At 50.4% G+C, this 26896-nt stretch overlaps 1 protein-coding gene across 1 annotated transcript in view; it reads left to right on the top strand.

Moving 5' to 3' along the window:
* Window positions 1–6599: 6599 nt before the first annotated feature.
* Window positions 6600–26896, top strand: part of LOC138261017 (anterior gradient protein 2 homolog) — a 74899-nt gene continuing 54602 nt past the window's right edge. The window contains exon 1 of the mRNA XM_069209622.1: window positions 6600–6685. The gene's annotated coding sequence lies outside the window, so the exon portion shown is untranslated. The remainder of the gene's footprint in view (window positions 6686–26896) is intronic.

Here is a 26896-nt window from a genome sequence, read left to right as displayed (position 1 = left end):
TATACACCCAGTAAACAATTTAAATGCAGCAACTGACTGGATTCAATAATATTAGTTTTTGTTATTAGGAATGAGGGCTCTCAAAAGCAGGCCAAGACTTCTTTTGTGGCCATGGATACAGCATGTATGTACATTGCAGCGCCAGGGGCCCCATGTTCATGGAGGGGTGAGCATTCTTCCTTGCTATTTACAATCTCGAAAAGTGCCTCCATAATCGAAGAGGGAGGATAGCTTGGAGGAATAGTACTTTAATTTTGGCACCTGTGGATGAATGTATGGAGTCATCCTTTAAACAAATGAACTATAGTGTCGCACTGTGGGTTGTGTACTTGTGGACGAAAACTTGATATCCAGAGGTACAGAATGGCTTTTGCTGTGGAGCTAGTTAAGTAAAGGTTATATTGATATGATTATGTGGTATTGTACTTCAAAATTTTATCTCAGGGGTGTATCGACTTGGTTTTGAGTAGTTTTGTATTAAGAATTTGATTTTGGTGGGCTAATGAACATTATTGTATAACTAACATATGTTTTTTGTTAATGATACCTTGAAACTGGTCCTAGGATGCTTGTTTCCGGTCCAGGGAGGACCTGGCTTGGCAGTTCGGGCTGGACTGTTCCCATGGGGAACAAGCTCAAGACTTATTTACATATGGCTCGGTCCAAACTGGGGTGGCGTGGTGAGCAAAAAAAACGATAGATTAAACCCAGATATTTGTGACTGGGTGTGAATGTCTTCATTGTTCAGCATTCCCTCCATCATCTGTTCTTTTTTGCATAAATCATGTGGTCAAGCACAGCCACGTAAGAAATCCAAACGTCTCCAAGTGAGACATTAGCTCCAATTTTCCAGATGGTGTGCTCACAATCATGTCCCAACAGACAGTCAATAGGCATGGCTGTATTCACATCTATCTTTAAGGAACCTGGACCCCTTCACCCAGTTCAAAGGGAATTAGAGCCACTAGAGCCGCTGGGTAGTGGCTCACCTGATTGTCTCCTGTCACAATATGGTGGACTACATCAGGGACTACCTTATCCGAGGACACTTGATAACACCTAACCATAGTCATACGGTTCCTCTGTCTCTTGGAGCATCCATCCTCTGCACATTGATGGAGACCCACTGCCTATACTTTTTGATATTGTCAAGTATGTGAACTTTTGGCACATCTCCTTGTCACCGAGGGACACCAGGGTAACCATTGAACGTCCCCGGAATCTAACTCTTTCTACTTCTATTAAAATCACCCTTCTTTTGTACAGGTTTGGACTGGAATTCCTTCTGCTAAAAACTGTTTTGTGGGGCCTTTAGAGAAACCTTTATTTTCCCTTATCCCCCAACTCCTTCTTCTAGTGTCGACCCTGCCTTCACTTCTGGTAGGCCTTGCCAGATACCTTGATTGACACTCTGGTACTTATCCAGAGCTCATCTTCCTTCGCATTCCCACTGAGCATAGTGACCTTTCACAGCTCTGAAAAGCAAATAGTGAACATATGCTCTCTCAAAAATAGACTGTACAGGTCATCACAGTCCCTCACTTTGCTGCCCTTTGCCTATCCTTCTAGTGCCTTCCAAGATGAATCAATGAAACCTACCCAAGACTGGTGAGGCAGTTTCTATATGACCCTAAACCTCAAGAGATACTTCTCTGGTGTCAAACCCAATCCTCCTCAGGTACTTTGTGCATTTCCAAGGTCACCTTATAGGAATCAAACTGCTTGTCAATATCATCCTCCGCCCCAAAGCAAGGCACCAGGGTTTGTGGGAATTTGGACCCTTTTACCTGTTTTAGGCACCTCTTGTGTCTCTGTCACCATCTTCAATGGGCTTTGTTACCCTGTCTCCTGGCTTTCAGTTTCAGTTCTTTCTCGGGCCAGTAGAATTTTCTCCTCTTCCAGAGCTAGTCGTTTATCCTCTACAGCTCTCTCAGCTTCTACTCTGTACTTATCTGCAGCTGTTTTCTTTTCTGCGGGCAGTTTCAGCTCAGCTAGCTGCAGTCTCTTTTCCTCTCAGTCACAAAGGCAGAGGAAACATAGCTCCCAGCCAGAGGCATGCAGGTGACTTCCCCCTTGTTAGCACTTCTTCTTCCTCTTCTGGATTTGCCTCTGGGCCTGCAGCCAAGACATTTTCTTCTTCTTTACCATCCTCCTCCTCATCTGTGTTGTCAACCTCCTGCTCCTGTTTTGAAGACTCTGGGATGGAAGTCAAGGATGGAATCCTCAGCAGGGCAAGGCAGCAGGATGTTGACAAAGAGTGCTCCATGTTGTTGGAATGCCGGTGGATGAGGTCTTGGTGAATCAGTTGACTCTTGGCTCCAAGCATAAGAAATTTGAATTTCACATCCAGAGAAAGTCCCTCATCAGCAGAATATTTTCATGCCTTTGCCCAGTGGAGATGTGTACCTTGGGACTTAGTCATTTTTTTAGAGCTCAGCATCTTCCAGGAGGGCAAGGCTGCAGGCTGTAACCAAAGAGGGCTCTCCGTGAGGCTGGACACCTCCCCAATGTCCCAATGGATAATATTTTCTGCTGTGGAGAAAACCGTAGTAGTTGCAACCTGAATCTTTCACTAAGGGGCAATGCACCTGCATCAGATCTGTTTGGGAGGTTGGTCTCAGTCTACCACTGGTTCTCAGAGCAAAAAGTTAGTAAAGGGTTTGTAAGACCCTGGTTTCAAGACATGTTTGGAGGAGTACACTTTGGCACCAGCCAAGAGCCCAGGCTTTTGGCAACAGCATTTGGTGGTCAAGACTCACATCAGTAGAGGCCAGCAGGTGGGTCCAGGGTAGGTTCATTTTGGAGTGGGCAGCTGGGCAGTTGCAGGAAAGGACACTGGAAGCTTGTTGTGTCTCTGTAGTTCAAACTGGAGGTCAGATAACTGACTAGTGGAGTCATTTCTGGAGTGCTGGATTCCAGGCACGCAGGTCCATTCTTACATCAGGATCTTAGACAGCAGGTCAGTCCTGCCTGTGATGTTCAGAGGTCAAGGAGTTTTACAGGGAAGGTACTGGGTTGACACATTTATGCCCAGTACCAACCTGTGAGCGGGCAATACCAGTCAAATCCCTAACCAATGGGGTGAATGTTCACAGGGGTCATCAAATCAACTGTTGCAGAACTTCTTGTGTGTTTTACTGTGAACTATCCACAGGGCCCCTCTCTACCTAGATCAAACAAGGTGGAACACTTCTTCCCTTGCTCAGAGCTCACTGTGCCCAGCAGAAAGTTGGCTATAGAAATGGGCAAAACCTCCCTTGTGGTCACTTCAAACCAATTCAGGGACAACTCCCTCCTCCCATTGGGTTGGAGCCAAGCTGACTAAGAAGACTAAGGGAGGCAAGCCTATGTGTAAACTATGTCTGTCAGGGACAGGGCAGGCAACCTTTGAAACCAAGGATGGGTGTGGGCACAGCCTCTAAACCATCCTGCTGAAGGAGGAAACACCTCTCCATACCCATGCCTTTTGTCCACTCTGAGGGAGCAATCCAGGCCTAACCACAGGGAAGCCACTCAACAGTCAGATGATACTAGGCAGTGGCAAAAAGGCACATTTGGCTTAGGCGGGAAAACAACAACTTTCTAAAAGCGTCATTTTCAAAATAGTATTACAAAATCTGACTTCACTATTAAGTTGGAGTTACATATCTATTAAAATTAGTCCTTGAATAGTTTTTCTAGCTGGTCCCAAGCTGAAGTTATAAGTTGCTATAATGCATGGATACTCAAAGTACTGCCCGGGGGCCGCATGCGGCTCACTTGACCTTTACATGCAGCCCCCTGGGCAACAGGAGTACAGGGTTGCTCTTCACTCAATCATAAATAAAGAAGCAATTGTTTAGTTCAAGGTTAACTGGTGTTAAGGTAAGAGCGTAACCAGGAAGCCCTGAACTTCATTTTAGAAGCAAGTTAATTTTTAAAGACATCTTGCAGCAAAAGTGTACAAATATAACAGTCCCTTCAAAAAAGTGTATTAGGTTAACACGCAGTCCATTTCACCTAAGTATAATTTATTGTATCAGTGCAATGAGAAGTATTAATTTAAATGTGATAATTTTCAAACAAGAATTTAGAAACATTTATTTTCACTTCTACCCTGACTAATACACCAATAGTGAATTATACAAGCAAGTCAGATGTTTTATGCACTTTTTGAGTGGCCTGGGTTCATATTATAGATGAACAACATTATAGTTTATTAAATCAAACACAGAAGCAGATTTGTACGGTGCAGACCCTGAAGGTAAAATTAAGCAATTTCCTAGGATCACACAATTTGCGAAAGTGGGGAAGCTAAGATTAATCCCAGGTTTTCTAGTTTCATATTGCTCAATTCAGCCACTAGATGTATACCCTTCACCTCACCTACCAATTCTTAACCGCCAGTCCTCCCAACCCCCTCGCCCAACCGCCATTCCGCTGGCATTGATGCGGCCCTCGGTCACATCACAAACCAAACTTTTTGGCCCCTGGGAAATGTTTGCGAGTACCCATGCTATAATGTAACACAGTGTTTTTCTTGGGAGAGCCAGGTTTGCTACACATATTCACTGCAGAGGCATGTCAAATAAAAAATATAAATGTTCTACTATTTAAATACCATGCAGCCTACCCAACAGGCATTTAGGGACTATCTTTGAGGTAACCCACAGTTACTAAAAAGGAAGGTTTAGTCCTGCAAATGGTTTATTTCACCAAGTTTGAATGCCAGTTTAAAACTGCATAGCTAGGTTACAGGGGCAGGCCTGGAAACATGTTTTGTGTTGATGCTTTAGTAAGTGGCTTAAGGAGTGCTGCATCCTACTTGTAGCATTTAATTTACAGGCCCTAGGTACGTATACTAAAAAAGTATAAACAAATTAAATGTGTGAATTAGGTGTATGTCAATATTACCATGTTTAAAAGGGACAGCACCTGCACTTTACCTTTGGTTGGCAATTGTAACGTGTGCAGAGTCCTAAGGTCAACAAAAACAGGCTCAGTGAAAAAAGTCAAAAATAATCTGGGGCATACCATTCAAAAGATGGGCATTTACACCATCCTGTATTTCGTGAATGGGCCCCAGATGCTTGCCCCGGCAAGGTTTGTGCAGTTACATTGTCGAGGCGTGGTTTCCTCATTTGTGGTCATGGACGCGTTATCAACACAGGCTCTAGGGAGGTCTGATAACTGCGTCCTACTTAGGATAGCACATAATAAATGCCCCCTGAATGTTCCTCTTGGGACCTCAGGGTCCCATGAACCTCAGGTAACATTCATAGGACAGTAATGTCATTCACTACACCTGCATGCACAAAGGTGCCTGCCCCTTCCACAGTTAATGTTGGACATCCTGCAGGGGAAACCAAGGCCACGGTTGGCTGTGCTGTCCCCAGGGCAGTACGAGTCTCTGCTTGACTTGACAACATTGCACTTTTTGTGTGAAAGGACAAAGGCTCCATACTGGGCGAACCCAATGAGGGTATACCTTGGTGGTCACATAAAGTTGAACACGGTTTTTCATTTCATAATCTATAGCATTCTGGGATTTGTAGTCTTTCATTTCTTCTATTGACTTAGTTGAAGTATCGCACCTGATAAAGATTCATAGCCAAAAATCCAGGACTGCAGTGTGTCCTGACGAGTTGTGGGGGGCAGACAGCCCTAGCTGTGTGACATCTCTGTGCCACTGCAGCAGAGAGTTCCAAAGTCATAACTCTGAAGTATGAATCAACCTCTTTTCACACTTTAGAGGGTAAAATCACGTGAATTCCAATTTTTACTGTAGCTCATGGCGGTCCAACATTGGTCCACAATGGCTGTACCCTCGCTATGCCCACATGGTATTCATCTGCATACAATGAACCGAATGTAAGTCATTTACATAATTTGAAGTTATGCTGATAATCAGGAGATAGATTTGTCCTAGGTCACCAACTTTGGAGACCCTGAGCTGCCTTTGTCGCGTAGGGAAGAGGGGAGGGGGAAACTGAACCTTTCCCTCCATGACAAGAATGGGCTTTCACTAGCTTCTCCTGGGAAACAAGACACTTTTTGTACCGAAATTAGGGTGCGTTTTTTTGTGGTGGAAAGTACATTTCTGCTCAAGTGTGAAGTTGTGAGCAGCACAGATATTGGGGGCCTCTCTGAGGTCCTCGCACTAGTTTCACAATTTCTAAATTTGAAGGGAAAGGGTGGCAGGAACGGTGTCCGAAAAGTCTCACAGAAGCTGAGATCCACCACGTGTTGAGGAATGTTCCAGACACCAGGTAAGATCACGAGGTGGCAGAGAAGGGCAGGGTGCCCTCAGTCCATCCTACCCAGCCAATGGGGCAGCGACAAATCTCACCTGCGAGGCGCCGGACGCAGAACAGGAACACAAGCCTCTTGAAACGGTCTGAAGACGGTGCCAAAGCCAGGATGAAAGTTACTCAAGGAAGCATTTTTGGAAACGTGTTTCTTTCTCATTGTGCGCAGCGCTGGATGCTCCCAGGGCCCCTCCTAAGCCCTGGTCCTGCAGGTGCATTCCACAGCAGAGGTGAGGGGGCAGGATGGAGGGATGGGTGTAAACTGCGGGGGAGGGGCCGCCGTGCAGGGGGCTGGGCCTTGGGTATTATAGCAAGGCGATTCCTCCTCGCCGACTTTCACCTCGCCACAGACCCCACGCACAGCAGCTCCCCCAGGACACGCGGCAGCCAGAGAACAGGTGAGAGTCCGACACTGTTAGTGGGGCAGGTGAGATCTGTACCTGAGCCAGACTCTGCCCGGCACACACACCCAAAGCTTGGCGCTACTTCCAGGCCTCAGTGGGGTTAGGTGATGCAGAGATTGCAGGTGAACATCCTCACACCTATGTGCCTTTCTCTTACCCAGCTCGGCCTGTGTTAGTGCGTGCACAGCGGAGCAGGTAAGATCCGCACCCGAGCCAGAGTGTGCCAGGCACACACACCCACAGCCGGCGCTACTCCCCGGCCTCGGAGGAGGCAGATGATGCAGAGATTGAACATTACCTCCCACTTTCAAGTCCTACCTCTTCTCTCTTCTCCATTACCGCGCTCCGTCTCTCTTTTTGTCTAGGTCTCTGCTTCATAAGTGCTTTCAGTACCTCTTCTTTCTGACTTTCCTTTTCCATCTCCTCCTTTGCTTCTTACACTCTTTTTTATCCCACTCTTTTCCTCGTCTGTTGCTGCTTCCATTCTCTCTGTCCATCCAGATAACTTCACTTCTTCCCCACGGACACCTCTCTTCCCTCTATCCTTCCAGATCACTTCACCTCTTCCCCACGGATGCCCCCCTTCCCTCTATCCATCCAGATCACTTCACCTCTTCCCCACGGATGCCTCCCTTCCCTCTATCCATCCAGATCAGCCCACCTCTTCCCCACGGATGCCTCTCTTCCTTCTATCCATCCAGATCACTTCATCTCTTCCCCACGGATGCCTTCATTCCCTCTATCCATCCAGATCACTTCACCTCTTCCCCACAGATGCCTCTCTTCCATCTATCCCTCCAGATCACATCACCTCTTCCCAACGGATACCTCCCTTCCCTCTATCCATCCAGATCACATCACCTCTTCCCCACAGATGCCTCTCTTCCATCTATCCCTCCAGATCACTTCACCTCTTCTCCACGGATGCCCCCCTTCCCTCTATCTGTCCAGATCACTTCACCTCTTCTCCACAGATGCCCCCCTTCCCTCTATCCATCCAGATCACTTCACCTCTTCCCCACGTATGCCTCCCTTCCCTCTATCCATCCAGATCACTCCACCTCTTCTCCACGGATGCCCCCCTTCCTCTATCTGTCCAGATCACTTCGCCTCTCTTCCCTCTGTCCATCCAGATCTTCACCTCTTCCCCACGGATGCCTCCCTTCCCTCTGTCCATCCAGATCACCCCACCTCTTCCCCACGGATGCCCCCCCTTCCCTCTATCCATCCACATCTTCACCTCTTCCCCACGGATGTCTCCCTACCCTCTATCCATCCAGATCACTTCACCTCTTAACCGTTGATGCCCCCCTTCCCTCTGTCCATCCAGATCACTTCACCGCTTAACCGTTGATGCCCCTCTTTCCTCTATCCATCCAGATGACGCCACCTCTTCCCCACGGATACCTCTCTTCCCTCTGTCCATCCAGATCTTCACCTCTTCCCCACGGATACCTCCCTTCCCTCTGTCCACCCAGATCACCCCACCTCTTCCCCACTGATGCCTCCCTTACCTCTGTCCATCCAGATCACCCCACCTCTTCCCCATGGATACCCCCTTCCCTCTATCCATCCAGATCACTTCACCTCTTGCCCACGGATGCCTCCCTTCCCTCTATCCATCCAGATCACCCCACCTCTTCTCCACGGATGCCCCCCTTCCTCTATCTGTCCAGATCACTTCGCCTCTCTTCCCTCTGTCCATCCAGATCTTCACCTCTTCCCCACGGATGCCTCCCTTCCCTCTGTCCATCCAGATCACCCCACCTCTTTCCCACAGATGCCTCCCTTCCCTTTGTCCATCCAGATCACCCCACCTCTTCCCCACGGATGCCTCCCTTCCCTCTGTCCATCCAGATCACTTCACCTCTTCCCCGTTGATGCCTCCCTTCCCTCTATCCATCCAGATCACCCCACCTCTTCCACACGGATGCCCCCCTTCCCTCTATCCATCCAGACCACTCCACCTCTTCCCCACATATGCCTCCCTTCCCTCTATCCATCCAGATCACCCCACCTCTTCCCCACGGATGCCCCCCGTCCCTCTATCCATCCAGATCACTTTTTGCCTCTTGCCCGTTGATGCCTCCCTTCCCTCTGTCCATCCAAATCACTCCACCTCTTCTCCGTTGATACCTCCCTTCCCTCTATCTATCCAGATCACTTAACCTCTTCCCCGTTGATGCCTCCCTCCCTTCTATCAATCCAGATAACGTCACCTCTTCTCCGTTGATACCTCTCTTCCCTCTGTCCATCCAGATCACTCCACCTCTTCCCCACGGATGCCCCCCTTCTCTCTATCCATCCAGATCACTCCACCTCTTCCTCACGGATGCCTCCCTTCCCTCTATCCATCCAGATCTTCACCCCTTCCCTCTATCCATCCAGATCACTTCACCTCTTCTCCGTTGATACCTCTCTTCCCTCTGTCCATCCATATCACTCCACCTCTTACCCACGATGCCCCCCTTCCCCCTATCCACTCAGATCACCCCTCCTCTTCCCCACAGATGCCTCCCTTCCCTCTATCCATCCAGATCACCCCACCTCTTCCTCACGGATGCCCCTCTTCCCTTTATCCATCCAGATCACCCCACCTCTTCCCCACTGATGCCTCCCTTCCCTCTATCCATCCAGATCTTCACCTCTTCCCCATGGATGCCTACCTTCCTTCTATCCATCCAGATCACTTCCCCTCTTCTCCGTTGATACCTCTCTTCCCTCTGTCCATCCATATCACTCCACCTCTTCCCCACGGATGCCCCTCTTCCCTCTATCCATCCAGATCACCCCACCTCTTCCGCACGGATGCCTCCCTTCCCTCTATCCATCCAGATCACCCCACCTCTTCCCAACGGATGCCCTTCTTCCCTCTATCCATCCAGATCACTTCCCCTCTTCTCTGTTGATACCTCTCTTCCCTCTGTCCATCCATATCACTCCACCTCTTCCCCACGGATGCCCCTCTTCCCTCTATCCATCCAGATCACCCCACCTCTTCCGCACGGATGCCCCTCTTCCCTCTATCCATCCAGATCACCCCACCTCTTCCGCACGGATGCCTCCCTTCCCGCTATCCATCCAGATCACCTCACCTCTTCTCCGTTGATATCTCTCTTCCCTCTATCCATACAGATCACTTCACCTCTTCCCCATGGATGCCCACTTCCCTCTATTGATCCAGATCACTTCACTTCTTCCCTGTCGATGCCTCCCCTCTCTCTATCAATCCAGATCACTTCACCTCTTCCCCACGGATGCCCCTCTTCCCTCTATCCATCCAGATCACCCCACCTCTTCCACACGGATGCCCCCTTTCCTCTATCCATCCAGATCTTCACCTCTTCCCCACCGATGCCTCCCTTCCCTCTATCCATCCAGATCACTTCACCTCTTCCCCCTTGTTGCCTCCCGTCTCTCTATCCATCCAGATCACCCACCTCTTCCCCACAGATGCCCCCCTTCCCTCTGTCCACCCAGATCACCCCACCCCTTCCCAACGGATGCCTCCCTTCACTCCATCCATCCAGATCACTTCGCCTCTTCCCCGTTGATGCCTCCCTTCCCTCTGTCCATCCAAATCACTCCACCTCTTCTCCGTTGATACCTCCCTTCCCTCTATCTATCCAGATCACTTCACCTCTTCCCCGTTGATGCCTCCCTCCCCTCTATCCATTGAGATCACGTCACCTCTTCTCCGTTGATACCTCTCTTCCCTCTGTCCATCCATATAACTCCACCTCTTCCCCACGGATGCCCCCCTTCCCTCTATCCACCCAGATCACTCCACCTCTTCCCCGTTGATACCTCCCTTACCTCTATCGATCCAGATCATTTCACCTCTTACCCGTTGATGCCCCCCTTCCCTCTATCCATCCAGATCACCCCACTTCTTCCACAAGGATGCCCCTCTTCCCTCTATCCATCCAAATCACCCCACCTCTTCCCAACGGATGCCTCTCTTACCTCTGTCCATCCAGATCACTCCACCTCTTCACCACGGATGCCCCCTTCTCTCTATCCATCCAGATCACTCTACCTCTTCCCCACGGATGCCTCCCTTCCCTCTATCCATCGAGATCTTCACCCCTTCCCTCTATCTATCCAGATCACTTCACCTCTTCTCCGTTGATACCTCTCTTCCCTCTGTCCATCCATAACACTCCACCTCTTACCCACGGATGCCCCCCTTCCCCCTATCCATCCAGATCACCCCTCCTCTTCCCCACAGACGCCTCCCTTCCCTCTATCCATCCAGATCACCCCACCTCTTCCCCACGGATGCCCCTCTTCCCTTTATCAATCCAGATCACCCCACCTCTTCCCCACAGATGCCTCCCTTCCCTCTATCCATCCAGATCTTCACCTCTTCCCCACGGATGCCTCCCTTCCCTCTATCCATCAAGATCACTTCACCTCTTCTCCGTTGATATCTCTCTTCCCTCTGTCCATCCATGTCACTCCACCTCTTCCCCACGGATGCCCCTCTTCCCTCTATCCATCCAGATCACCCCACCTCTTCCGCACGGATGCCTCCCTTCCCTCTATCCATCCAGATCACCCCACCTCTTCCCAACGGATGCCCCTCTTCTCTCTATCCATCCAGATCACCCCAACTCTTCCCCACGGATGCCTCCCTTCCCTCTATCCCTCCAGATCACCCCACCTCTTCCCCACAGATGCCTCCCTTCCCTCTATCCATCCAGATCACCCCACCTCTTCCCCACGGATGCCTCCCTTCCCTCTATCCCTCCAGATCACCCCACCTCTTCCCCGTTGATGCCTCCCTTCCCGCTATCCATCCAGATCACCTCACCTCTTCTCCGTTGATACCTCTCTTCCCTCTATCCATACAGATCACTTCACCTCTTCCCCAAGGATGCCCCCTTCCCTCTATCGACCCAGATCACTTCACTTCTTCCCAGTTGATGCCTCCCCTCCCTCTATTTATCCAGATCACTTCACCTCTTTCCCACGGATGCCCCTCTTCCCTCTATCCATCCAGATCACGCCACCTCTTCCCCACGGATGCCTCTCTTCCCTCTATCCATCCAGATCACCCCACCTCTTCCACACAGATGCCCCTCTTCCCTCTATCCATCCAGATCACCCCACCTCTTCCGCACGGATGCCTCCCTTCCCTCTATCCATCCAGATCAGCCCACCTCTCCCCAACGGATGCCCCTCTTCCCTCTATCCATCCAGATCACTCCACCTCTTACCCACGGATGCCTCCCTTCCCTCTATCCCTCCAGATCACCCCACCTCTTCCCCACAGATGCCTCCCTTCCCTCTATCCATACAGATCACCCCACCTCCTCCCCACGGATGCCTCCCTTCCCTCTATCCCTCCAGATCACCCCACCTCTTCCCCACAGATGCCTCCCTTCCCTCTATCCATCCAGATCACTTCACCTCTTCCCCGTTGATGCCACCCTTCCCTCTATCCAACCAGATAACTCCACCTCTTCCCTGTTAATGCGTCCCTTCCCGCTATCCATCCATATCACCTCACCTCTTCTCCGTTGATACCTCTCTTCCCTCTATCCATACAGATCACTTCACCTCTTCCCCACGGATGCCCCCTTCCCTCTATCGACCCAGATCACTTCACTTCTTCCCAGTTGATGCCTCCCCTCCCTCTATCAATCCAGATCACTTCACCTCTTCCCCACGGATGCCCCTCTTCCCTCTATCCATCCAGATCACCCCACCTCTTCCCCACTGATGCCTCTCTTCCTTCTATCCATCCAGATCACCCCACCTCTTCCACACGGATGCCCCTCTTCCCTCTATCCATCCAGATCAACCCACCTCTTCCGCACGGATGCCTCCCTTCCCTCTATCCATCCAGATCAGCCCACCTCTTCCCAACGGATGCCCCTCTTCCCTCTATCCATTCAGATCACCCCACCTCTTACCCACGGATGCCTCCCTTCCCTCTATCCATCCAGATCACCCCACCTCTTCCCCACGGATGCCTCCCTTCCCTCTATCCCTCCAGATCACCCCACCTCTTCCACATGGATGCCCCCCTTCCCTCTGTCCATCCAGATCACTCCACCTCTTCTCCACGGATGCCTCACTTCCTTCTATACATCCAGATCACTTCACCTCTTCCCCATGGATGCCTCTCTTCCCTGTGTCCATCCATATCACTTCACCTCTTCCCCGTTGATGCCTCCCCTCCCTCTATCCATCCAGATCACCCCACCTCTTCCACACGGATGCCTCTCTTCCATCTATCCCTCCAGATCACTTCACCTCATCTCCACGGATGCCTCCCTTCCCTCTATCTGTCCAGATCACTTCACCTCCACCCCACAGATGCCCCCCTTCCCTCTATCCATCCAGATCACTTCACCTCTTCCCCACGGATGCCTCCCTTCCCTCTATCCATCCAGATCACCCCACCTCTTCTCCACGGATGCCCCCCTTCCTCTATCTGTCCAGATCACTTCGCCTCTCTTCCCTCTGTCCATCCAGATCTTCACCTCTTCCCCACGGATGCCTCCCTTCCCTCTGTCCATCCAGATCACCCCACCTCTTCCCCACGGATGCCCCCCCTTCCCTCTATCCATCCAGATCTTCACCTCTTCCCCACGGATGCCTCCCTTCTCTCTATCCATCCAGATCACCCCACCTCTTCCCCACGGATGTCTCCCTTCCCGCTATCCATCCAGATCACTCCACCTCTTCCCCGTTGATGCCTCTCTACCCTCTATCCATCCAGATCACACCACCTCTTCCCCACGGATACCTCTCTTCCCTCTGTCCATCCAGATCTTCACCTCTTCCCCACAGATACCTCCCTTCCCTCTGTCCACCCAGATCACCCCACCTCTTCCCCACTTATGCCTCCCTTACCTCTGTACATCCAGATCACCCCACCTCTTCCCCATGGATACCTCCCTTCCCTCTGTCCATCCAGATCACTTCACCTCTTCCCCGTTGATGCCCCTCTTTCCTCTATCCATCCAGATGACGCCACTTCTTCCCCACGGATACCTCTCTTCCCTCTGTCCATCCAGATCTTCACCTCTTCCCCACGGATACCTCCCTTCCCTCTGTCCACCCAGATCACCCCACCTCTTCCCCACTGATGCCTCCCTTACCTCTGTCCATCCAGATCACCCCACCTCTTCCCCATGGATACCCCCCTTCCGTCTATCCATCCAGATCACTTCACCTCTTCCCCACGGATGCCTCCCTTCCCTCTATCCATCCAGATCACCCCACCTCTTCTCCACGGATGCCCCCCTTCCTCTATCTGTCCAGATCACTTTGCCTCTCTTCCCTCTGTCCATCCAGATCTTCACCTCTTCCCCACGGATGCCTCCCTTCCCTCTGTCCATCCAGATCACCCCACCTCTTCCCCACGGATGCCCCCCCTTCCCTCTATCCATCCAGATCTTCACCTCTTCCCCACGGATGCCTCCCTTCCCTCTATCCATCCAGATCACCCCACCTCTTCCCCACGGATGTCTCCCTTCCCGCTATCCATCCAGATCACTCCACCTCTTCCCCGTTGATGCCTCCCTACCCTCTATCCATCCAGATCACTTCACCTCTTCCCCACGGATGCCCCTCTTCCCTCTATCCATCCAGATCACGCCACCTCTTCCCCACGGATACCTCTCTTCCCTCTGTCAATCCAGATCTTCACCTCTTCCCCACGGATACCTCCCTTCCCTCTCTCCACCCAGATCACCCCACCTCTTCCCCACTGATGCCTCCCTTACCTCTGTCCATCCAGATCACCCCACCTCTTCCCCATGGATACCTCCCTTCCCTCTATCCATCCAGATCACCCCACCTCTTCCACACGGATGCCCCCCTTCCCTCTATCCATCCAGATCACCCCACCTCCTCCCCACAGATGCCTCCCTTCCCTCTATCCATCCAGATCACCCCACCTCTTCCCCAGGGATGCCTCCCCTCCCTCTATCAATCCAGATCACTTCACCTCTTCCCCACGGATGCCTCTCTTCCTCTGTCCATCCAGATCACTTCACCTCTTCCCCGTTGATGCCCCCTTTCCCTCTATCCATCCAGATCACTTCACCTCTTCCCCACAGATGCCTCTCTTCCCTCTGTCCATCCAGATCTTCACCTCTTCCCCACGGATACCTCCCTTCCCTCTGTCCATCCAGATCACCCCACCTCTTTCCCACGGATGCCTCCCTTACCTTTGTCCATCCAGATCACCCCACCTCTTCTCCACGGATGCCCCCCTTCCCTCTATCTGTCCAGATCGCATCGCCTCTCTTCCCTCTGCCCATCCAGATCTTCACCTCTTCCCCACGGATGCCTCCCTTCCCTCTGTCCATCCAGATCACCCCACCTCTTCCCCACGGATGCCCCCCCCTTCCCTCTATCCATCCAGATCTTCACCTCTTCCCCACAGATGCCTCCCTTCCCTCTATCCATCCAGATCACCCCACCTCTTCCCCACGGATGTCTCCCTTCCCTCTATCCATCCAGATCACTCCACCTCTTCCCCGTTGATGCCTCCCTACCCTATATCCATCCAGATCACTTCACCTCTTCCCCACGGATGCCTCTCTTCCTCTGTCCATCCAGATCACTTCACCTCTTCCCCGTTGATGCCCCCCTTCCCTCTATCCATCCAGATCACTTCACCTCTTCCCCACAGATGCCTCACTTCCCTCTGTCCATCCAGATCTTCACCTCTTCCCCACGGATACCTCCCTTCCCTCTGTCCATCCAGATCACCCCACCTCTTTCCCACGGATGCCTCCCTTACCTTTGTCCATCCAGATCACACAACCTCTTCCCCACGGATGCCTCCCTTCCCTCTGTCCATCCAGATCACTTCACCTCTTCCCCGTTGATGCCTCCCTTCACTCTATCCATCCAGATCACCCCACCTCTTCCACACGGATGCCCCCCTTCCCTCTATCCATCCAGACCACTCCACCTCTTCCCCACAGATGCCTCCCTTCCCTCTATCCATCCAGATCACCCCACCTCTTCCCCACGGATGCCCCCCGTCCCTCTATCCATCCAGATCACTTTTTTCCTCTTCCCCGTTGATGCCTCCCTTCCCTCTGTCCATCCAAATCACTCCACCTCTTCTCCGTTGATACCTCCCTTCCCTCTATCTATCCAGATCACTTCACCTCTTCCCCGTTGATGCCTCCCTCCCCTCTATCAATCCAGATCACGTCACCTCTTCTCCGTTGATACCTCTCTTCCCTCTGTCCATCCAGATCACTCCACCTCTTCCCCACGGATGCCTCTCTTCCCTCTGTCCATCCAGATCACTCCACCTCTTCCCCACGGATGCCCCCCTTCTCTCTATCCATCCAGATCACTCCACCTCTTCCTCACGGATGCCTCCCTTCCCTCTATCCATCCAGATCTTCACCCCTTCCCTCTATCCATCCAGATCACTTCACCTCTTCTCCGTTGATACCTCTCTTCCCTCTGTCCATCCATATCACTCCACCTCTTACCCACGATGCCCCCCTCCCCCTATCCATCCAGATCACCCCTCCTCTTCCCCACAGATGCCTCCCTTCCCTCTATCCATCCAGATCACCCCACCTCTTCCCCACGGATGCCCCTCTTCCCTTTATCCATCCAGATCACCCCACCTCTTCCCCACGGATGCCTCCCTTCCCTCTATCCATCCAGATCTTCACCTCTTCCCCACGGATGCCTCCCTTCCCTCTATCCATCCAGATCACTTCCCCTCTTCTCTGTTGATACCTCTCTTCCCTCTGTCCATCCATATCACTCCACCTCTTCCCCACGGATGCCCCTCTTCCCTCTATCCATCCAGATCACCCCACCTCTTCCGCACGGATGCCTCCCTTCCCTCTATCCATCCAGATCACCCCACCTCTTCCCAACGGATGCCCCTCTTCCCTCTATCCATCCAGATCACTTCCCCTCTTCTCCGTTGATACCTCTCTTCCCTCTGTCCATCCATATCACTCCACCTCTTCCCCACGGATGCCCCTCTTCCCTCTATCCATCCAGATCACCCCACCTCTTCTGCACGGATGCCTCCCTTCCCTCTATCCATCCAGATCACCCCACCTCTTACCCACGGATGCCTCCCTTCCCGCTATCCATCCAGATCACCTCACCTCTTCTCCGTTGATATCTCTCTTCCCTCTATCCATACAGATCACTTCACCTCTTCCCCATGGATGCCCACTTCCCTCTATTGATCCAGATCACTTCACTTCTTCCCTGTCGATGCCTCCCCTCTCTCTATCAATCCAGATCACTTCACCTCTTCCCCACGGATGCCCCTCTTCCTTCTATCCATCCACATCACCCCACCTCTTCCACACAGATGCCCCCTTCCCTCTATCCATCCAGATCTTCACCTCTTCCCCACCGATGCCTCCCTTCCCTCTATCCATCCAGATCACTTCACCTCTTCCCCGTTGTTGCCTCCCGTCTCTCTATCCATCCAGATCACCCCACCTCTTCCCCACAGATGCCCCCCTTCCCTCTGTCCATCCAGATCACTCCACCTCTTCTCCACGGATGCCTCCCTTCCCTCTATCCATCCAGATCACTTCGCCTCTTCCCCGTTGATGCCTCCCTCCCCTCTATCCATCCAGATCACGTCACCTCTTCTCCGTTGATACCTCTCTTCCCTCTGTCCATCCAGATCACTCCACCTCTTCCCTACGGATGCCTCTCTTCCCTCTGTCCATCCAGATCACTCCACCTCTTCCCCACGGAGGCCCCCCTTCTCTCTATCCATCCAGATCACTCCACCTCTTCCCCACGGATGCCTCCCTTCCCTCTATCCACCCAGATCTTCACCCCTTCCCTCTATCCATCCAGATCACTTCACCTCTTCTCCGTCGATACCTCTCTTCCCTCTGTCCATCCATATCACTCCACCTCTTCCCCACGGATGCCTCTCTTCCCTCTGTCCATCCAGATCACTCCACCTCTTCCCCACGGATGCCCCCCTTCTCTCTATCCATCCAGATCACCCCTCCTCTTCCCCACAGATGCCTCCCTTCCCTCTATCCATCCAGATCACCCCACCTCTTCCCAACGGATGCCCCTCTTCCCTTTATCCATCAAGATCACCCCACTTCTTCCCCACGGATGCCTCCCTTCCCTCTATCCATCCAGATCTTCTCCTCTTCCCCACGGATGCCTCCCTTCCCTCTATCCATCCAGATCACCCCACCTCTTTCCAACGGATGCCCCTCTTCTCTCTATCCATCCAGATCACCCCACCTCTTACCCACGGATGCCTCCCTTCCCGCTATCCATCCAGATCACCTCACCTCTTCTCCGTTGATATCTCTCTTCCCTCTATCCATGCAGATCACTTTACCTCTTCCCCATGGATGCCCACTTCCCTCTATTGATCCAGATCACTTCACTTCTTCCCTGTCGATGCCTCCCATCTCTCTATCAATGCAGATCACTTCACCTCTTCCCCACGGATGCCCCTCTTCCCTGTATCCATCCAGATCACGCCACCTCTTCCCTACGGATGCCTCTCTTCCCTCTATCCATCCAGATCACCCCACCTCTTCCACACGGATGCCCCCTTCCCTCTATCCATCCAGATCTTCACCTCTTCCCCACGGATGCCTCCCTTCCCTCTATCCATCCAGATCTTCACCTCTTCCCCACGGATGCCTCCCTTCCCTCTATCCATCCAGATCACCCCACCTCTTTCCAACGGATGCCCCTCTTCTCTCTATCCATCCAGATCACCCCACCTCTTACCCACGGATGCCTCCCTTCCCGCTATCCATCCAGATCACCTCACCTCTTCTCCGTTGATATCTCTCTTCCCTCTATCCATACAGATCACTTCACCTCTTCCCCATGGATGCCCACTTCCCTCTATTGATCCAGATCACTTCACTTCTTCCCTGTCGATGCCTCCCATCTCTCTATCAATGCAGATCACTTCACCTCTTCCCCACGGATGCCCCTCTTCCCTGTATCCATCCAGATCACGCCACCTCTTCCCTACGGATGCCTCTCTTCCCTCTATCCATCCAGATCACACCACCTCTTCCACACGGATGCCCCCTTCCCTCTATCCATCCAGATCTTCACCTCTTCCCCACGGATGCCTCCCTTCCCTCTATCCATCCAGATCACTTCGCCCCTTCCCCGTTGATGCCTCCCTTCCCTCTATCCATCCAAATCACTCCATCTCTTCTCCGTTGATACCTACCTTCCCTCTATCCATCCAGATCACTTCACCTCTTCCCCGTTGATGCCTCCCTTCCCTCTATCCATCCAGATCACGTCACCTCTTCTCCGTTGATACCTCTCTTCCCTCTGTCCATCCATAGCACTCCACCTCCTACCCCACAGATGCCTCCTTTCCCTCTATCCATCCAGATCACTTCACCTCTTCCCCGTTGATGCCTCCCTTCCCTCTATCCATCCAGATCACCCCACCTCTTCCACACGGATGCACCCTTCCCTCTATCCATCCAGATCTTCACCTCGTCCCCACGAATGCCTCCCTTCCCTCTGTCTGTCCAAACCACTCCACCTCTGCCCCACTGATGCCTCCCTTCCCTCTATCCATCCAGATCCCTTCACCTCTTCCCCACAGGCGCCTCTCTTCCCTCTATCCCTCGAGAACACTTCACCCCTTCCCCACGGGCGCCTCTCTTCCCTCTATCCATCTAGATCACTCTACCTCTTCCCCACAAATGCCTCTCTTCCCTCTATCCCTCCAGATCACTTCACCTCTTCCCCACGGATGTCTCCCTTCACTCCACCTCTTCCCCACGGATGCCTCCCTTCCCTCTATCCATCCAGATCCCTTCACCTCTTCCTCACGGGCGCCTCTCTTCCCTCTATCCATCCAGATCACTCTACCTCTTCCCCACGGATGCCTCCCTTCCCTCTATCCCTCCAGATCACTCCACCTCTTCCCCACGGATGCCTCTCTTCCTTCTATCCATCCAGATCATTTCACCTCTTCCCCACGGATGCCTTCATTCCCTCTATCCATCCAGATCACTTCACCTCTTCCCCACGGATGCCCCCCTTCCCTCTATCCATCCAGATCACTTCACCTCTTCCCCACGGATGCCTCCCTTCCCTCTATCCATCCAGATCACACCACCTCTTCCCCACAGATGCCTCTCTTCCATCTATCCCTCCAGATCACTTCACCTCTTCTCCACGGATGCCTCCCTTCCCTCTATCTGTCCAGATCACTTCACCTCCTCCCCACGGATGCCCCCCTTCCCTCTGTCCATCCAGATCACTTCACCTCTTCTCCACGGATGCCTCCCTTCCCTTTGTCCATCCAGATCACTTCACCTCTTCCCCACGAATACCCACCTTCCCTCTATCTGTCCAGAACACTTCACCTCTTCCCCATGGATGCCTCTCTTCCCTCTGTCCATCCATATCACTTCACCTCTTCCCCACGGATGCCCTCCTTCCCTCTATCCATCCAGATCTTCACCCCTTCCCCACAGATGCCTCCCTTCCCTCTATCTATCCAGATCACCCCACCTCTCCCTCACGGATGCCTCCCTTCCCTCTATCCATCTAGATCACCCCACCTCTCCGTCACGGATACCTCCCTTCCCTCTATCCATCCACATCACTTCACCTCTTCCGCACGGATGCCCCCCTTCCCTTTGTCCATCCAGATCACTTCACCTCTTCCCCACAGATGCCCTCCTTCCCTCTATCCATCCAGTTCTTCACCTCTTCCCCACGGATGCCTCCCTTCCCTCTATCCATCCAGATCACCCCACCTCTCCCTCACGGATGCCTCCCTTCCCTCTATCCATCCAGATCACCCCACCTCTCCCTCACGGATGCCTCCCTTCCCTCTATCCATCCACATCACTTCACCTCTTCCCCAATGTGGCTACTTTCTCTCTTCTCTATTGTTACTTCAACTCTCTTTTTCAATCAAATTTTCCATTGCTGCTTAAAGTCTCTTTTTTCTGTTTATCCTCTGTTTTCTCTCCTCCAGTGCTATGTCCGCTCTGTAGTTCCACCCCTCTGTTTCTCTCTTCCCCGTTACTGCTTCACGTCTCTCTTTCAGTCCAGCTCTCTTTGTCAATCCTGTGTTTCTTACAGTCCTTTTATCCCACTGTCCCTGGATTGTTGCTTCCCATCCCCCTTTCTGTTCTTTTCTGTACCTGTCTCTTTTTCCCATTATTATGCCAACTCTCTTGTATAATCTTGCTTTTTCTCTCTTCTCGTTTAGTGCTTCCTAATAGTAGACGGTTTAGTGTTTTTTCAAGTTCGAATTCTTAAATTATGTTCTAACCTAACTTGAGTAAAGAACACAGGGTAGGTAAAGTTTGAAAATTATGTTCATGAAGTGGGCAGTAACGAAGATTCCAAATCTTACACACGCCCAGTCATGACTTCTCCTGAAAGGAGTTGTCACTCACTGAAGGTCTGGCTTCTGCTTCCCTTCTTCTACTCTCTTGTGTTTTATTAAGTTTGCCTTTAAGCCCATAGGGTGGGCATGATGCTGATTTTCGTGTATTTGGTCTCTGTCTGAAGTAGCTTAGTGGGTGAAAAACAGTGGACTGAAATGCAGATGCACTGGTCTCGCTACCGGATTTAGGGCCAGATATATGATTCTTCACAATAGCGATTACCTAATTGCGACTTTTAACGAAAAACAATTAAGTAATCGCTATTGGAATGTATGAAACTCCAGGAGTTTCATACTTCGATTCGCAAGTGCTCACAAATGGACCTACCTCATTAATATTCACGAGGTAGGTTGCAATTTGCGACCGATTGCGAATGGCTACAATCACAGGGATGGTGGCCTGCTGGGCTCAGCAGACCACCATGTCTGTGATTGCTTTGCAATAAAGCAATCTTTTTTTTAAAATGCAGCCCGTTTTCCTGAAAGGTAAACGGGATGCGTTTAAAAATAAAAAATGAAAAGTTTTCTTTTCAGTTTTTAAGAGTAGGTAGTGGTACACGGGACCACTGCCTGCTCTTAAAAAACGTTTTTGCATGCATTCACAATTGCGAATGGGTTACCACCAATTTGAAATAGGTGGTAACTGTGATGGTTACGCATTCACGGTCACAAAACAATCATACATACCTCTGCGATTCGGTATTAGGAAGGGGGCGCCCTTGACACGCCTCTTCCTAATACCGAATCAGTATGAAGTCGCTAATCCAATTTGTGATTCGGTAACAAGTTACTGAATCGCAAATTGGACTTGTTATATACCAAAATGCATTTTTGTGATCGCAAAAATGTTTGATACATCTGACCCATATTTCCCATGCATTGGTTGCATCCTCTACTCTCTTCTGTTTTCCTTCCTCTACTCTTCTGCTTTGTTGAGTTTGACTTTACGTCCATACTAGGGATGATGCTGACTTGCATGTAGTTGGTCTCTGTCTGAAGGTGCATAGTGGGTGAAAACCAATGGACTGAAATGTGGACGCACCGGTCTCACAACAGGTTTTATTTCTTATGCGTTGGTTTCACCTTTCTCCCGAGGCTTCCTTCAAGGACTTCCCCGAACCACTTTTTTCAGGCAGCAGCTTTAATAAAGTATGCAGTTGCTCACCTTAGGACACACCGTGAACACTGATACTCATGTTTTGCAGGTTTTTTTTCTTTCCTCCTTCCAAGCTGATATTGAATTCTTGTACTGGTACTCTCAATTCAGCTGGCCTGCATGCCCTTCTATCTGTGCCTAATGTATTACTCCTGCCTTTGATAATTGTCCATATCTGCAAGTACCTTTGCCTTCAGACTCAGGTTGTTTTCCTCTAAATATCTTTTCACAATCTGTCCTGATGATGGCTCTGGTCAAGTTAACCATAAGGGTTGAAAGGCTAGCTTATTTATTCTAATATGGACGGCCTCATTTACTTGAATACTTTTTTCATATTTCAATATTTTCAGCGGACTGATACGCTTTTGCATTTATTGTCTTTTAAGCGCGACTTATTATCCTTAATTTCAAGTTATCCTTTATTGCACCTCAATGTCACCAATTCCTCCTAGTTTCATTTTTTTTTTGCACTGTTCCATTGTATTCTAATATGGACGGACATTTACTTGAATACTTTTTCATATTTCAATATTTTCAGCGGACTGATACGCTTTTGCATTTATTGTCTTTTAAGCGCGACTTATTATCCTTAATTTCAAGTTATCCTTTATTGCACCTCAGTGTCACCAATTCCTCCTAGTTTCATTTTTTTTTTGCACTGTTCCATTGTAATTTACTGCGTGTTGTTTATTTAAACATATTTCTTCAAACTTTTACTGTGTGCATCTATTGCTTTTATTATTGTGTTTATTACATTTTGGCTTACCTATTTCTTTTCATTTTTCTTTTTTTTAATCTTTTCCCGAGGGAACCCATTGTTTGATATGCTCCTGAAAGGAGTTATGTCACTCACCAACGCACACATTTTCTGTCTTCTGTCTCCCTTCCTCTAGTCTCTTTTGTCTTGTTAATTTTGCCCATAGGAGGGGGGTGTGGCTGAATGCATTTACATGGTCTCTGTCTGAAGTAGCACAGTGAGTGAAAACCGATTGATTGAAATGTTGCCCCGAGCAGCTGCCATTGGCTCAGACGTTTTGCAATTATTCTACCTATTGCCCTTGTGTTTTCCTCAGTGTGCCGGCCAAAGAGCGGCCGGTATGCCCAATAATGCGTACCATGGTCACTGTGGCATAGAACTTAAGCTATATCTGGCTAAGAAGGCCTAAGTAGGTCAAAACCAGTCTAGGGTCACTTGTATTCCCATTCAAATGGGACCTGGCTTGGTAAGTCAGGCTGGACTGTTCCAATTGGAGCAGACCCAAGGCCAATTTGCATATAGGTGGTCCTTGTCTGGAGTGGCATAGTGTGTGAAAAACAAAGGACTGAAATTGCCTTTGAATGACATTTTTTTTACAAGCATTATACCTATCTCGTATGTGCTTTCTTCAATATGGCTATTGTCAGGACAGGTTGTGCGCCTAACACAGCAGTGTCCTATACTAAGTAACGAACTATTAGTCACAATCCTGCAGTGAGGGGGCGTTTCAATTATCCACAGGGCTTGTGAACTGTACATCGGTCATTCAGTGACAAGGTACGTTTCTTTCCTGCAGTCTAATATAGTTCAGTTCTGAAGAAATACATAATAAAGTCATGTGTCTGAGAGAGATGAAAAGAAAGCTAACAGCAGGAGAGAGAGGCACCTGTTAGATGTGAGAGGACCTCATCTTATAACCCTCTAAAGTGATTTCTATCCATCAGTCCAGCCGTCCACCAACCTGTGCATTTGGCCACCCGTCTAGAGTTATGCATTCTCACTTTTTCCATACCTTTATCATAGGTCAACCCATATTCGTGCACTCATCCATTCATCCTTCCACACCAACACCCATGCATCTACACAGTCATCAACTATCATCCATATATTTTCTCTCAACCCGCGCCCTCATACACCCATTGACCCTTAAACAACCCACACACATCATTGCACTGACACTCATGAAGTCATCCACCCAAACCCATGTATTTGTTATCCATCAACCTATGCAATGGCAACCCTCCATCCATCCATCATCCATCATCCATCCTCTAAACCAAATCTTCTATCAGCCCATTCACTCACACTTACCCGTACCCAGCCACCTGTTGTTAATGATTTCTGCTAGAAATTATTACATATCCTGTCAGCTGACACACTTGCATTCATCTACACATTCATCTAGACATCTATTCCTACTAACACTTATGCATTCAATCCACATGCCAACCTTTATTCATCCATGCATTCACTCTAATCGATGCATTGGCGCATCCATCCATTTAGGAACCATCAATTCAGCTATCCATCCACTCATCTGTCTGCCTACCCGTCCGCTCAATCCTTTCACCCATTCAGTCAACATCTCATATGTATTCTGCTTGAATCTGTCCACAATTGTGCAGTCATTCATCGCCCACACGTGCTCTCCGCCATCCAGTGTCTCAGCCTGACGATCCATCTACCCATTGTTTGTATGATCTTTGTGACTGCATGTGTGTTGTATGCACACTGCAATATTGTATCCTCTTTGTACATATGTGCCTCAGAGTGCGACACGTTTGTATAGGACTGTGGGGGTCATTTCTACCCTGGTGGTCCGAGACCGCCAGGGTAGGGGACGGAGGAAGCACCGCCAACAGGCTGGCGGTGCTTCTGGGGCTATTCTGACCGCGGCGGTAAAGCCGCGGTCAGAAAAGGGAAGCCGGCGGTTTCCCGCTGCCCCTGTGAATCCTCCACGGCGGCGCTGCAAGCAGTGCCGCCATGGGGATTCCGACCCCCTTCCCGCCAGCCTGGTTCTGGCGGTTTTCACCGCCAGAACCAGGCTGGCGGGAACGGGTGTCGTGGGGCCCCCTAACAGGGCCCCACAATGATTTTCAGTGTCTGCTTGGCAGACACTGAAAATCGCGACGGGTGCAACTGCACCCGTCGCACACCAGCAACTCCGCCAGCTCCATTCGGAGCCAGCTTCCTCGTTGCTGGTGCTTTCCCGCTGGGCGGGCGGGCGGCCTTTTGGCGGTCGCCCGCCAGCCCAGCGGGAAAGTCAGAATGACCGCTGCGGTACGGTCTTCTGGCGGTTCCCGCTTGGCAGGCGGCGACCGCCGCCTGCCAAAGTAGGAATGAGGGCCTGTGTCTTTATGCACGGCAACCAGAATGTCTATTGGCTTGTAGGCATGTGTAGCTGTGATAAAGTGTGTCTGCATGTGTGTGCATGTTTTGCATCACAGTGTGTGTGTGCACAATACAAAATCCACGCCTATTGTCTTTGTCAATAGTTGCTTCAAAGAAACAGTAATAACACATTTTTGACTCTCTGAGCAGGCTGGAGGCCAGCAATGTGGGAATTCTACACCGAGTTCACATTTTCAGTAGGGTATATGGTCAGGCAGACATTCATTCACCATACTCTGACATTCAGCCAGCATAGTCTACGTCACATCAGCATTTCCTAAAAGTGGGCGCATGTTCTTGCTGTCATAATATTAATTAAACAATATTAATAAAATGTGGTGGACATTCTTGAGACCACAAACATGTACCTCATCATTAGGTCGAAGCGCTTGGCGGTTACGGTGAATTTGGCAACCGAGCCAAGTACTTCTGTTATAGCATTTGTTCACTCCTATTTACCAAAACTAAACCTTAAACTTTCAAGCCCATGAGAGTGATTGAGCTCAAAGTGGGCGCTACACCTTAACACTATTTCACTCAGCTCCCCTCCTCCTGTACTCTACGCCTTCCCTATTCAGCCTCCTCAACCTCCCTCTATTTCTACTTCTTCAAATCATAACCTCTGTGATTGATTGAATGAGCCAGTGAGTGAATACATGTGTGAATGAGGGAGGATATAGGTGAGCGTGAAGCACTTGAGCTATTGAGTAAGGATGACTGAGTGACATCGTGAGTGGGTAAGTGAGACAGGCTGGATCAGTGAGCGAGTCTGTAAAGGAACTGATGAACAGGTGAGTGAGGACATGACATTTAAATGCATGAGTGAGTACATTTATGAATATGGGCACTCCCATCCATAGACCTGGTCTACATGTGCCAGGCATACTAGTAGACAGATTTCGCCTCATGCCAGGAGTACTCATTCAGCACAGCACGAGGAAGCTGTACACAAGGGCTCAGAGATCATTGACTCTCTTCTATTCATGAATCTGGATTCCAAATGTGAATCCTTGCAAGTTTACAGCTGGGGTCTGCAGGGGACTACATACCTCCATGGCCGCATCGCGGCATGGCTGTAGTGCAACCCTTCTGGTGATTTATTTATTTGTTTGTTTATTAGATCCCTTGTTTTCACGTTATTTACAGTATTTTGCCCTTTACCTAGAAACATTGTGTTACATGCATAAAGGACAAGCACGGCTATAGAGAGGTCAGATGGGGGGTAAAGACAGACAAAATACAGATAATGCTAACATTGGTCGTGGATATATACATGGAGGTAGGTCAACAATTAGAAACTGAAACGAGGGGAGATGGACAGGGATAGAAAGGATGTTGTCAATTAACCTTTTGAATTATTTAACCATGAGTAGCTGATGATGAGATTGCGTTGAATTTGTGGGAGCTGTGAGTTCCTATAAAGGAGATATAGGCCCTCATTATGTACATGGCAGTTCAGACTGCCAAGCCGGCGACGGTGGAAAAGACTGCCACCGGCATGGT

This window comes from Pleurodeles waltl, chromosome 10 (genome assembly GCF_031143425.1).
Source record: "Pleurodeles waltl isolate 20211129_DDA chromosome 10, aPleWal1.hap1.20221129, whole genome shotgun sequence".
Taxonomy (NCBI): domain Eukaryota; kingdom Metazoa; phylum Chordata; class Amphibia; order Caudata; family Salamandridae; genus Pleurodeles; species Pleurodeles waltl.
Note: the sequence above shows the minus strand (reverse complement) of the source record. Positions and strands in the feature narration are given on the sequence as shown.